Source organism: Anastrepha ludens, chromosome 5, assembly GCF_028408465.1.
Source record: "Anastrepha ludens isolate Willacy chromosome 5, idAnaLude1.1, whole genome shotgun sequence".
NCBI classification, from domain to species: domain Eukaryota; kingdom Metazoa; phylum Arthropoda; class Insecta; order Diptera; family Tephritidae; genus Anastrepha; species Anastrepha ludens.
The window spans coordinates 84,945,253-84,957,393 of NC_071501.1; positions in this window are offsets into that span (position 1 = coordinate 84,945,253).

A 12,141-nucleotide genomic window follows, 5' to 3' on the forward strand; every position below is an offset into this window, starting at 1 on the left:
ACCTCTTTTATGCCATCTTTGGCACTTCTAAAGTACGATTAAATTGGGAAAATTATTGAAACATTTTATAAAAATAGTCGATCATTAAGAAAACAACACATCGCAAAATTCGTGATGTTTTTTTAGTGGAAATAATCGTCCGAATGAGTCGACAATTCAAAGGTGGGTACAAAGTTTTCAAGAAACTCGTTCTGTCGAGAATAGAAAAAGCACCAGCAGATCAAAAACTGAACGTTCTGTTGAAAATGTCGCTGCTGTAGCACAAAATGTTGCTTAACAACTTTCAACATTCATACCTCGCCGTTCTCAACAATTTATGAATGGACTGTTTGGCGGATTTACCGGACATTTAAATGATGTAATTTTTCACATAGAATTGCTAAGAGCCGTATTTTGTATAAAAATAGTGGAGCCTGAAAGAATCAAAATTTTTAAATACTTTATTTTAAAATCACACCTAGGGACGTCTTTTGAAATACCCTTTATTAGTGGCAAAAGCGCAGAGTGAATTTGATTTTTGTTTAAAAGTGAGTTTATTTTCGTGCTGACGTCATTTAAACTAAGAAGTATTAATCGAAGAAGTATTAATTTAAAAGCCATATAGCTAACACAAGTCAACAATAACAAAATCGCAGCAATCTGTCTCTGAAAAATTGTATAAGTTGCGTATACGCACTGCCGCATTTGCATGCTACAACAAACTCTACCCACGTCCATCAAAGGTGCGTTACGTATACGTACTGTTGCATTTGGATACTACAAAAAGCTCTATCTACGCCTAGGAAAGCAGCTAGTGTATATCATATAATTTTAAACAGAAAGAAGTTTTAGGAACGAAGAGATTTTCTTCTTCTTCTTTCATATTACAAATCGAAGAATGAGTTGTAATTAAAAATTCTTCAAATATGACCATTCTCCAAACTATTTATAATCCCATGAGAGTGGGAGAATAGCAACATCAATATTATGAAAAAAAGCTTGTAGGAGCAATGCGTATAACGAGCTGCAATTTATACGAAAAGTGAATATACTAAATTTTTGTAGCGAGGTGTGCTCCTTTTTTTATATTTCATGAAAAAATTTTGCTTGTCATATCCTTAAATACATATATACAAAAGCAGCGTATTAGCTTAGGTGGTGGCGTTATAAAGGATTAACGATTTAATTCGGACTAATGTAGATTGACAAATAGTCTTAATTCCAATAATTTAAGCTGATTAGGGGAATTTTCGTACGCAGTATTGCCGAAAAATTACAGTTAATATCTATGAAGAATGAAAAATGATCAAACTTTTATAGAGAAGAACAAGAAAGACTGGTTGCAATGCTGGTTTGCACTGACACTTTCGAAATTTCATTAATTGTTTTGTTATTGCGGATCAGTTTGAGGAATCGCAATTGAAGATATTTTAAAATAAATAATTGGTTTTTAGGTTCACTGCAGGTAATACTAATATTTGTCGTCTGCGATTCATCATTCACTGATAAAACTATCCAATACACAAATTAACTATTCACTAGCTCGCGTAACAACCATCTACCACATTACAATTTTAATCAGAATAAATAGCGCCGGTAATCCAGACTAACGCCACCATCTGTCTAGGTTATTAGGCTCATATTATCAACTAAGGCGGAGAAGCGGGAGACCAGTCAATACGTGAAGGCGATAAGTTGAAGCAGTAGCGAAAAAACCTTCGCTGGCCGTCTCTGAAACCAAATTAAATTCTTAGCGGTGAATAAATCAAATTGCATTAATTATATACCAGCTAGGAATCATGGGAAACGAAATATATATAAAAATACATGCAATTAAAGACTCATAAAGATATTTACTGAATTACTGCGTTAGCCTCAAAACATTAAATCTACAGAGAAAATATGTTTAAGAAGGACGTTAGTAAGTTTCTGGTACACTATACCTTATATAATTGGCGCAAACACACTTTTTGGGTGTTTGGCCAACCTTCTCCTCCTATTTGCGATCTGCATCTTAATGTTGTTTCACAAAGGGAGGGACCTACAGTTTCAGGCCGACTCCGAAAGGCAGATAGTTTTTATGAGGAGCTTTTTCATGGTTTTTTTCATGGTTTTCACCATTGCCGTCCGATGGCCGACCGCTATTAGAGTAGCAAAAAAACTAAATTTTCATTATTCTTATTAGGAAAATGTTTGGCACTGCGACTTTTAAGCTCAATTGTGCGCTATTTACTTATAAAAACAAATATCACAACAATAACAGTAGCCACAACAAAGAAAAGCAAGCTACAACCTCTATATAACGACAATGCTAAGATGAAGCGATGAAGCAGAGCAACAGAGGAATTAGTTTCCTCCTTGATTACACCCTCTAAATTTGTTCTTTGGCCAAAAAATCAGGCCGGTGTATTTTTTTTTAAGTTTAACTCTGCCAAAGTAGTTAAACAACGCTCCAATTATAATAAAAAATAAAATATCCTGAAATAAATTTTTTTTTTTTAATTTTTGAAATTTTGTCGGTGTCTCAGGCTGCCTATTTAAAATATTTAAATGGTTTTAATAAAAAGTGGTCTATATTTTTTGGATATTTGTGTACACAGTGAAATTACCCATTACGGACAGTCCTAATAACCGGACAGCTCCAATGACCGGAGAAATTTTGGGCACACAGGTTTTTCATTAATTTTTTCATACAAATATCATCCTAATAAACGGACACTCTAATAACCGGATGCGGACGAAGTATTTCAAACCATTTCCATATAAAAATTTCTCATAAACGGGCAAAATTCAAAAATTGTTGATCTTTATAAAAATGAAATAGGTGATTCCCCTTTTAACATGTTTGCACACATTCAATCCCTGTGTTTTAAATTAAGAGTAGTTTTCCATTCAGTTTGTTAAGTCAGTTGCATGCGAATGGTTGCGTTCAAAGTTCGTAATAATATGGCGCCGAAAAAGAAAGTACTTTTTATTAAAGAAAAAATGGAAATTATTAATGTTTTCGAAAAAGATACATTATCAGTACGTGGAATTGCAAAAAGGTAAAGTATAGAGAGCCCAAAAATTAATGGTAGGTACACATTTCTTTTGCTTTGAAAGGTTCAATATTGGCAAAACACAAGCTGCTAAAATCAATAAAAATAAAGAAAAAATTCGTTCTAAATGGGGGTCTGGAGTTAATGTTCATCAAAAGTGAAGCTTTCTTAAAGAAGGCGGCTCTGAAATAGACAAGATGTGTTTTAATTGGTTCGCTAAAGCTAGAAGTTAAAACATTCTGATTTCTGGTCCCATTTTGAAAGCAAAAGCAATGGAAATTGCAGGCAAACTGGGTGTACCTAATTTTTATGCTTCAGATGGATGGTTAAACAAATGGCGAATAAGGAATAATGTTGCTTTCAAATGCGTATCTGGTGAAGCTGCAGATGTAAACCAGGATGGTGTCGAACAGTTTAGGACAAAACTACCATCTCTGTTGACCGGTTACAAGCCTCAAGACATTTACAACGCAGACGAAAGTGGGCTTTTTTTTCGTGCCTTACCTGACAAAACCATCGCTCTTAGATCCGAAAAATGCGTGGGCGGTACACTATCAAAGGAAAGACTCACAATTTTGTTCTGTGCTAACATGGCTGAAGATAAGGAGCTGCTTTTGGTTATAGGTAAAGCAGCCCGTCCTCGATCTTTTAAACATGTTCCAATCGCAAAACTGCCAGTGGATTGGAAGTCTAATAAAAAAGAATGGATGACTCGAGAAGTAATAAGTGAATGGCTGCAGCAGTTCAATCGAAGAATGAAAGCCCAGAATCGAAAAATTATCTTGTTTTTAGATAACGCGGCTTCTCACCCAAAGGAACTTATGAGAATCTTCCAGATTTTTTATCTGAAGATGATATTCCACTGGCAATCTATACTAGCCTTCACGAAGGACTAGACTTGGCAAATGATTTGGAAGGTTTTCTCCAAATGGATCAAAATGTTTTCACTGAGGACAACAATATAGAGATTCAATTTGACCAACAAGCTGATGCTATGGACATAAGTGATTCAGAAGATGAATTTTCAGAAGAAATAAGTGAGCCTATAACATCATATGATGAGGCTTTAAAACTTGTTGCGGGCTTGAGACAATTTGCAAAAAATGACTATATAGCTTTTCAGCACATTAAAAATATCGAGTTACTTTGAAAACGAACATTTTAAATTAAAGCAATCAATGTGTAAGCAATCAAGCATTACCGAATTTTTTCAATCAAACTAGTATTAAAATGTAATCGATATATGCACATATGGCTCAAAATCACCAAGGTTGCGAATTTCAAAATCGGTTTTATGACAAAAAAAATTGCAAGCTATAATGATGACTATTAGTTTATTCTGTTGCTTAATTTGTATATTTTTAAACCTTTACAGGGCAGTGCACAGAATTCTTTATTTTTTTAGTAATTTTGCTTAGTAGTAAATATCTTGCAGAAAACCATCAATTCGGGAACGTTTTCCTAAGTTTCATAAAATCCGCAAAAACCAAACAAAGCGCATAAATTGAGCTTTGTTTAAAAACATGGGTATATTATTTATCTACATTGAATAAGCAATAATCAAATCAATACAGTCAAAATTTTCTACAAGCAAAATACAATACCTCAAAAAATTAAAGAAGTTGCTATTATTGCGCATACAATTTAAGAAATTTCAAAATATTTAAAACTCTTATAATCAAATTAACGTAATATGTACAGAACAAAAGCTCTGTAATGTAATAAATGTATATATACAATACAATAATATTGAATACCTCCATTTATCCGTATTTTATTGAAATATTGTAAGGTTCCCGAAAATGATCAACCGTTCCCGGAATGACAAGAATGTTCTCGAAATGATGATATTGATATAATTAAGTAGAATTAAGGAAATATTTAAGTTATTTATTTATTTATTTTTTTACAAAACTTATTATTTTTCGAAAACATCAATATCATTATCAAAATAATAATTCTCTTGACTTTTTTCTTTTTTTAGCGTTGGTGTTGGAATAATATTGATTATTTGCTCGAAATCAATATAGGTATGATATATCCTTAGGTTCCACCTTACATTTTCTAATATTGTTACGCACAGATCTCAAAACGGTTACTAAGATTTCTCCATCATCGTCATCGACACATGTCTGGCAGGTAGCAACATATCTGAAGCAAACATTTGGATTCTCAGTAGGAACTTTAACAAGCAAGAATGTCCCAGGGGATACGAGATTCGGATGTGTATTTTCTTTGCCATAAGACATATTTGCTTCAACATCCATCTGTTTAACTTTATTCTGCTGACGACGAGATATTGTCTCTAAATTTTCATTGTCCGAGGAATATGACCAGTATTCAGATTTATAAATGCTTACTCAATTTTTAAATCTCAAATCGTTATCTGTGATCATGGGCTCTTCGCCAACAGGAGATTCAATTGCAGGCATAAAAACTTCCTCAGGTTCAACTGCACTCATATTACAAAGGCTAGAAAGCCTCGATAGTTTTAGCTCTTAATGAAAATGTTCGTATCGATATAATTTTATTAAAACGTCTAGTCCTTTTTGCCAGTACACTTTTGAGATTTCCATTATACCTGGAATAGCATCCAGAGACTTTGGAACGCGGTTTTTCTCCTCAATCACGTTGTCTTCTGGGATTACTTTTCTTTCGATAGCAGCATTTTTGAACAAATCGGCGAATTCTGAGGCTGTTCTAACATCATTACCCATCAAGACATGTCTGTCAGCTGTTCTTTTTAGGTATCCTCCTACACCATCTATTGGGCCTTTACCATGACCAGCCTCGCTAAAAGTCCAAGTTGATTTTATCACTTGTTGAAAATCATCAATCAATGTTTGTATCCAAAGAGTTACATTTGTTCGGTTCCGGTATTGCGATGTTGGTCATATCAGTAATTTTCTTTATTTTTTTCTCTGCCTTTTTTCTATAATATTTTCTGTCCTTAGCCCGTTTAATTTCTTTCTGCTCTTCAGTCATCTTATACAAAAACTTTCTTTTTCTATCATTCGCCTTTTCTCTTTGGCGCAAATAAGCTGCACTATCCTTTTTCAGCTTTTTTTGAGATTTTTTTTTTATTTTATTCTTTATCAGGAGTTTCCATTATGCTGTAATTATAAAGAAACAAAATTTTAAAATAAATTTATTAAAAAGTTGTAAATGATTCGCCCTTAGAAATAATAATCATCATTCCGAGAACGCAACAGTCATTTCGGGAACATGCCATCATATCCGGGAACGTTTCCGAAATGACCGTTCACGAAATGACGATTTCAAATAAGCGTGCGCTTTGATTAGACGGCGGCCATCTTAAATGCGATCTGGGTTTGCCAATAGAAAAATATATGAATTTACCTTGTTATTTCGTGTCGTAAAAAAGAATTTCATCAATAATTAAATGTAATAATTTCGTTCACGAATTGACGGACTATTGATGTACGCTCTACGAATAATGAATTGAAAGGTACATACCATTTGGATTTATTTTATTTCACGATAAATACTCTGACAGCCCGCTTTGTTTTTGTTTTCTTCCTCGACTGACGTTAGACACCGAATGGCTGCATTCACTTAAAATTATTTTTGATCTATTATCGATACGTTCACTGAAATGACTTGTGCGGTATCGGACAAACTATATTGGATATTTGTATAGTTAAAAATAAATAATATTTTAGTATCTTTTCTAAAACTAGATTTTGTATAAAAAATACGATGTATTAAGTAATGAAATGGGTAACTTACCTGAAATTTTTGACGTGATAACGTCTTATAATTCGATTTAACAGGCTGCACGCATGAAAAAATGTGTCGTTACCTTGCTAATTAGCGTTACCTTGCTCATTAGTGTTACCTTGCTCATATGTCGTTACCTTGCTCATTGCCGTTACCTTGCTCATTTGTCGTTACCCTGCTCATTTGTCGTTACCTTGCTCATTGCCGTTACCTTGCTCATTGTCGTTACCTTGAATGAACTGCAAGCGAAAGCGCGGAACGAACGACAAAGCAAACAAAGCAAACGAACGGCAACGTTCGACATCTTGCTCTCTCCTACTTAAGTGAGCGTATATATGTATGTATATGCGCATATGTACATATATAAATTCACGTATTTGTATTTGCATATGCCTTCTTATTGATTATTATTAATTTGATTTACTTGAAGAATTTAAAATAAAACCAAGTTTGTTAATAATACCTGTTGTTTTAATGTTATTATTATTTTTTGACGTGATAACGTCTTATAATTCTATGTAGCCGGCTGCACGCACCAAAAAATGCGTCGTTAACTTGCTCATGCGTCGTTACCTTGCTTGAACAGCATGTTATGTTATGTTATGTTATGTTATGTTATGTTATGTTATGTTATGTTATGTTATGTTATGTTATGTTATGTTATGTTATGTTATGTTATGTTATGTTATGTTATGTTATGTTATGTTATGTTATGGTATGTTATGTTATGTTATGTTATGTTATGTTATGTTATGTTAATGTTAACTCATTCTCTATATCCATACAAAATATCTATCAAACAAATAAAATTAAAATTTTCTTTTGAAAAATGCAACCATTCAATCAGTATTTTCTTATGACGTTATCACGTTAAACTATCGTCAGTAAACCGACTTTACAGACAACCTCTTTTTTATATTAAATTTTGGACTTGTTGCTGAAGATTGTACAGCAAGAATAAACCTTATAATTACAATTTTCATGGTAAAATTTACCCAGACAGCCACCAAGTTACAAAGAAAAACAAATAAAGTTAGCATTACTTCTGAATTGCGTATGATCAAAATTAAAATTATATCTCTTAGTTTTAATATATTATATCTCGGAATTTCGCGTCTAAATGTGTTCGCACTAGTTCTAGATACCAAATTTTGGGAAAGAGAATTCCAAAGTCGAGTCATCTGTACCAAGAACTATCTTTCTTCCTGTTCTATGTTTAGCAGCGAGAAGTTAAGAGTATCCGTCTCACTTCGTGGCAATTATTTTGAGGGCGAGGTACTTAGGCGAGGATGAGCATGCATGTAGGAGTAAAGTATTGCGTAGTCCAGAGCGCGGGAAGCATTCCGTACAATTCATCTACGGGTAAATTTACGTGACTACCTAAGTTAATCTTTGGGTGAAAACGATTCCTACATTTTTAGCCGAATGTACATAATTGGTAGCAATGCCGCCAATTACGATTTTTGGAAAGCTTCAAATATTGGGGGGCTTTCTGGAGCTAACAAGCACTTGGAACTTCTTGGGGTTGACAGTTGAATTTGCAAAGCGATAAATCTGGACATCATATGCACATAAGTGGCAATGCATTTCTGTCAAGATTGCTGTTAAGCCGTAGATGTACAAAGAAAATTGAAGTGGTCCACGAAACCTTGCAGAGCTCAGCTGTGCAATTCTAAAACAGATGACATCAGTGGCCTACTAAAGACAGCATGTATTCTACTTTTTACAAAAGCGGCTACTAACTCTATTCAAGTGGAGGAAAGCCCAAAAATTTAGTTCAGTTTTGCCTATAAGTTACTGTGGTCAACTAAGTCGAAAGCCTCTATGTGGCCAAGTAGGGTCAAGAAGTGACTTTTCTTCGTCAATGGTCCCACGAATAACTTTGACAACGTCAATAAGCGCAGTTATACAAATATATCTTTCTCGAAGGCTGGATTGCCTTGTTCTTAGAAAGAAAAGAGATGAACTGGCTATGCATGACTAATTCGAATACCTTTGAAAAATACAGTAAAATTGCGACTGATCTGTACACCATTCACCCCAGCGGTATTTGACTTGATAGACAGAGCATTCATGGACGTCGGACTGATCTACTCATGAAAAACTAAATTTTATATCATTTGGTAGGGGGCAAGAAAAATGTATGTTAGCATTCGTTATTCGAAGTGCCAAAATCTTTACAAATTTTTCATTTATACATTCAAGATCTACCATTTTATCGGGTGAAGTCCAAAATAAACAAGACTGAGCCAAAACAGAAACAACAGGAGCTTTGTTCTGATAACTTTCAGTGTATTTATTCAAAATTGTTCCTTATGGCCTCGATTCATTGTTTTGCGCGATCTAAAAGCTTTTCGAAAGAGTGTTTCATCTCGTTAACCCGAATGTCCTTCAGGAAGTCGCCACAAGCGTTTTGTAATGGCCTCTATAGACGCAAAACGTTTTCCTTTCATGGTCACATTAAATTTTCCGAATAGGTAGAAGTCACAGGAATTGATTGATGGTTAAACCGTGATTTCTAGTCAAAAATCAGTCACAAGAGTGGATCGCTGAGATGGTGCATTATCATGCAATAAGTGCCATATTCCTTCTTTGCGGTATTGAGGGCGAATTCGACGTATTCGATGCAACAAGCGCTTCAAAACGCCAGTATAGAAAATTGCATTGACGGTTTGGTCTATTGGCATGAACTCCTTGTAGACAATACCCTTGGAATCGTAAAAACCAATGAGCATCAACTTGATTCTTGACTTCTCCAAACACGATTTTTTGGGTGGTTTCTCCTCTGGGGCTCTCCATTCGGTACTTTGACGTTTAGTTTCAGGTTCATGTTGGAAACACCACGTTTTATCACCAGTTACAATATTGTAGAGGAAGTTCTCGACTTTTCTCGCCTCTTTAATGAAGTCTTTCGAATATTGAATTCTGAGCAAATTTTGGTCCTCAGTTAACTTGTGCGGAGTGAAACATGCACAGACCTTTCGTAAGCCCAAATGATCAGTTAAAGTGCAATAAATCGATAGTTTGGAGATATTCAACTACGATTCCATGAATTTCAACGATGATTTTGGTTCATTTTTGATACATTTACGAACAATTTCGATGGAGTTTTCGGCTTATATGTTCATTGTCATTCATGTCCTCACAACCATCTCTGAAACGTGTAAACCACTCACGAACTCTGGCACGAGATAGACAATCATCGCCATAAATTTTTTTCCTCAATTCAAATGTTTCGGTAAACGTTTCAACGATTTTAAAACAAAATTTGATATTAGCTCTTTGTTCGAAACTCATTTTTGTACCGATGACAGAAACATACTGACACTTTAGACGAAATAACTTCGCTTCCACTAAACCAAATCTCACCAAGCTTTTACTGAAACTCAGCTAGGGACGAAACTTCCAACGCACTAACTCATTAAAGAGATGGCGCTATCAAAAATATTTTTATGACGCCAGGTTTATTTTGGACTTTGCCTTGTGTACGGAAAGGTCTTTTTCTCAAGGGGCTTCGATAGTAAATATTAAAAAAGTTAAAGTCAAGGAGGATAAAAAAAACGTAAAATTTTTTGGGACCACCCACCTGTACACATTGAAGAGCTGGTGTGATAGTGATATTGCATCTATGTATTTTGACATCTGCGGAGTGTTCAGCGCTAATGTTGATGCGGCGTTATTTTATAGAGCAATGAAAGAACAGATAAGAGCTGCAGGAAGTAAATTTAAGTGCTCACCAATTTGACACCTGATGTAACCTTAGTTTTAAGTATGTACTTCCTGCATATACATATATGTAAAAGCCGACTTTTCGTTGGATTTAAGCACAAAAAAAAGTTTTTGTTTTTGCTAAACTTGCCTCATAACTATTGAATCGTAGTTATTAGTAATAAAAGTAGTAAGTACAAAACCACTTCATTTATATTGTTTAATTATTTAATTAATATTAACCGGATCGCTTATCATTACAATGATACAGTTGACTTGGGTAGAGAGGACAAACCCTGTGCAGAGCAGCAACCAATGCAATCCAATCTAATTCTACTAGTTTTTTTGTTAGCTAATTCTTTATTACGAGTACCGTAGTTACATTATTACACTTCTATAATATAATTATTTCAAATTGAAAGTGTGGCTGGTTATATAAAAAATGTTTTAGTTCCATAAATAATTTACCTAGTTATATAAAAATGTATATATTAAACCTCCCACCTAATTCAGCGCGCTTTGTGTTTGCTGTTCACCGTCCACCCTTACTGAGCAAAAATTTTATTACCTCAACTAATTTGGCATTTTAACGCAACGCGTACCATATTTTACATTAACGCACATAATTGTCTATTAGTCTACATTCGCCTATGGGCCAATTTTCGCTCTTTAATGTGCGCTTTTGTTTACCCCAATTCCCTCAAGTGTAAGTGAAAATGTGCTGGTAAATTTGTTTTAGTCTATTTATTACCTGCGGTCAAAAGGATATTCAATTAACTGCAGCGCTGGTGGATAATGAGCAAAGGCAGCACTGACAGCGAACAACAGGTGGGAAAATATTTAAGTAATTAATTAATTGGGATCATATGATTGAGAAGAAAAGCAATTCAATTGTAGTCACGTCACGGAATAAATGTTTGAGGTGAACTATAAATATATATAAATATGTAAAAAATTACAAAAAACTATTTACTATTTTTTCAAATAGATGACATATTTTAGTTAAATTTTTCGGAAACGACCGGTGGTGTAAATTTATTATTCTCTTCACATTTACTCAAATTTTGCAGAAATTCTCAGTGCTAATTCTATAGTTGGCGCCCCGCTTTACCAAATTTTGTTGAATGACTAGAATTTATAATAAAAAAGTGCGTGTAGCGTAGCACACATAACAGAAGTGAAACTTTCAGAAAAAGAGGGATAGACCCAAGAGAGAAGAGGAGAGAGAGAGAGACAGAAAGAATATGTACATATTAGGGCGGGTCGATTTAAAAATCGCTCATTGCTCTGTGAAAATCGTATTCTAGGGATCAAAATAAGAAACTTTGCCGAAGGAACCATACCTCTAAAACGAATTCTGATGTCCCTCAATTTGGGTCGAACGAAAAATCCCACTTTGACCCATTTAGAGTGCTCCAATCGAATCCAAATGTATGACCGACCCCCACTAACTTTGGACGGCCGATCCACCCATGCCAGTGGCACGCCCCCTGGAACTCCCCTGGGGGGTTCCTCATACAATCATTTCAAAATATCACCATTTTTGGCCTTTACATGAGAAAAGAAACTAAAAAGTTCGACCCAAACTGGGGGACATCAGAATTAGTTTTTAGAGGTATGGTTCCTTCGGCAAAGTTTCTTATTTTGATCCCTAGAATATGATTTTCACAGAGCA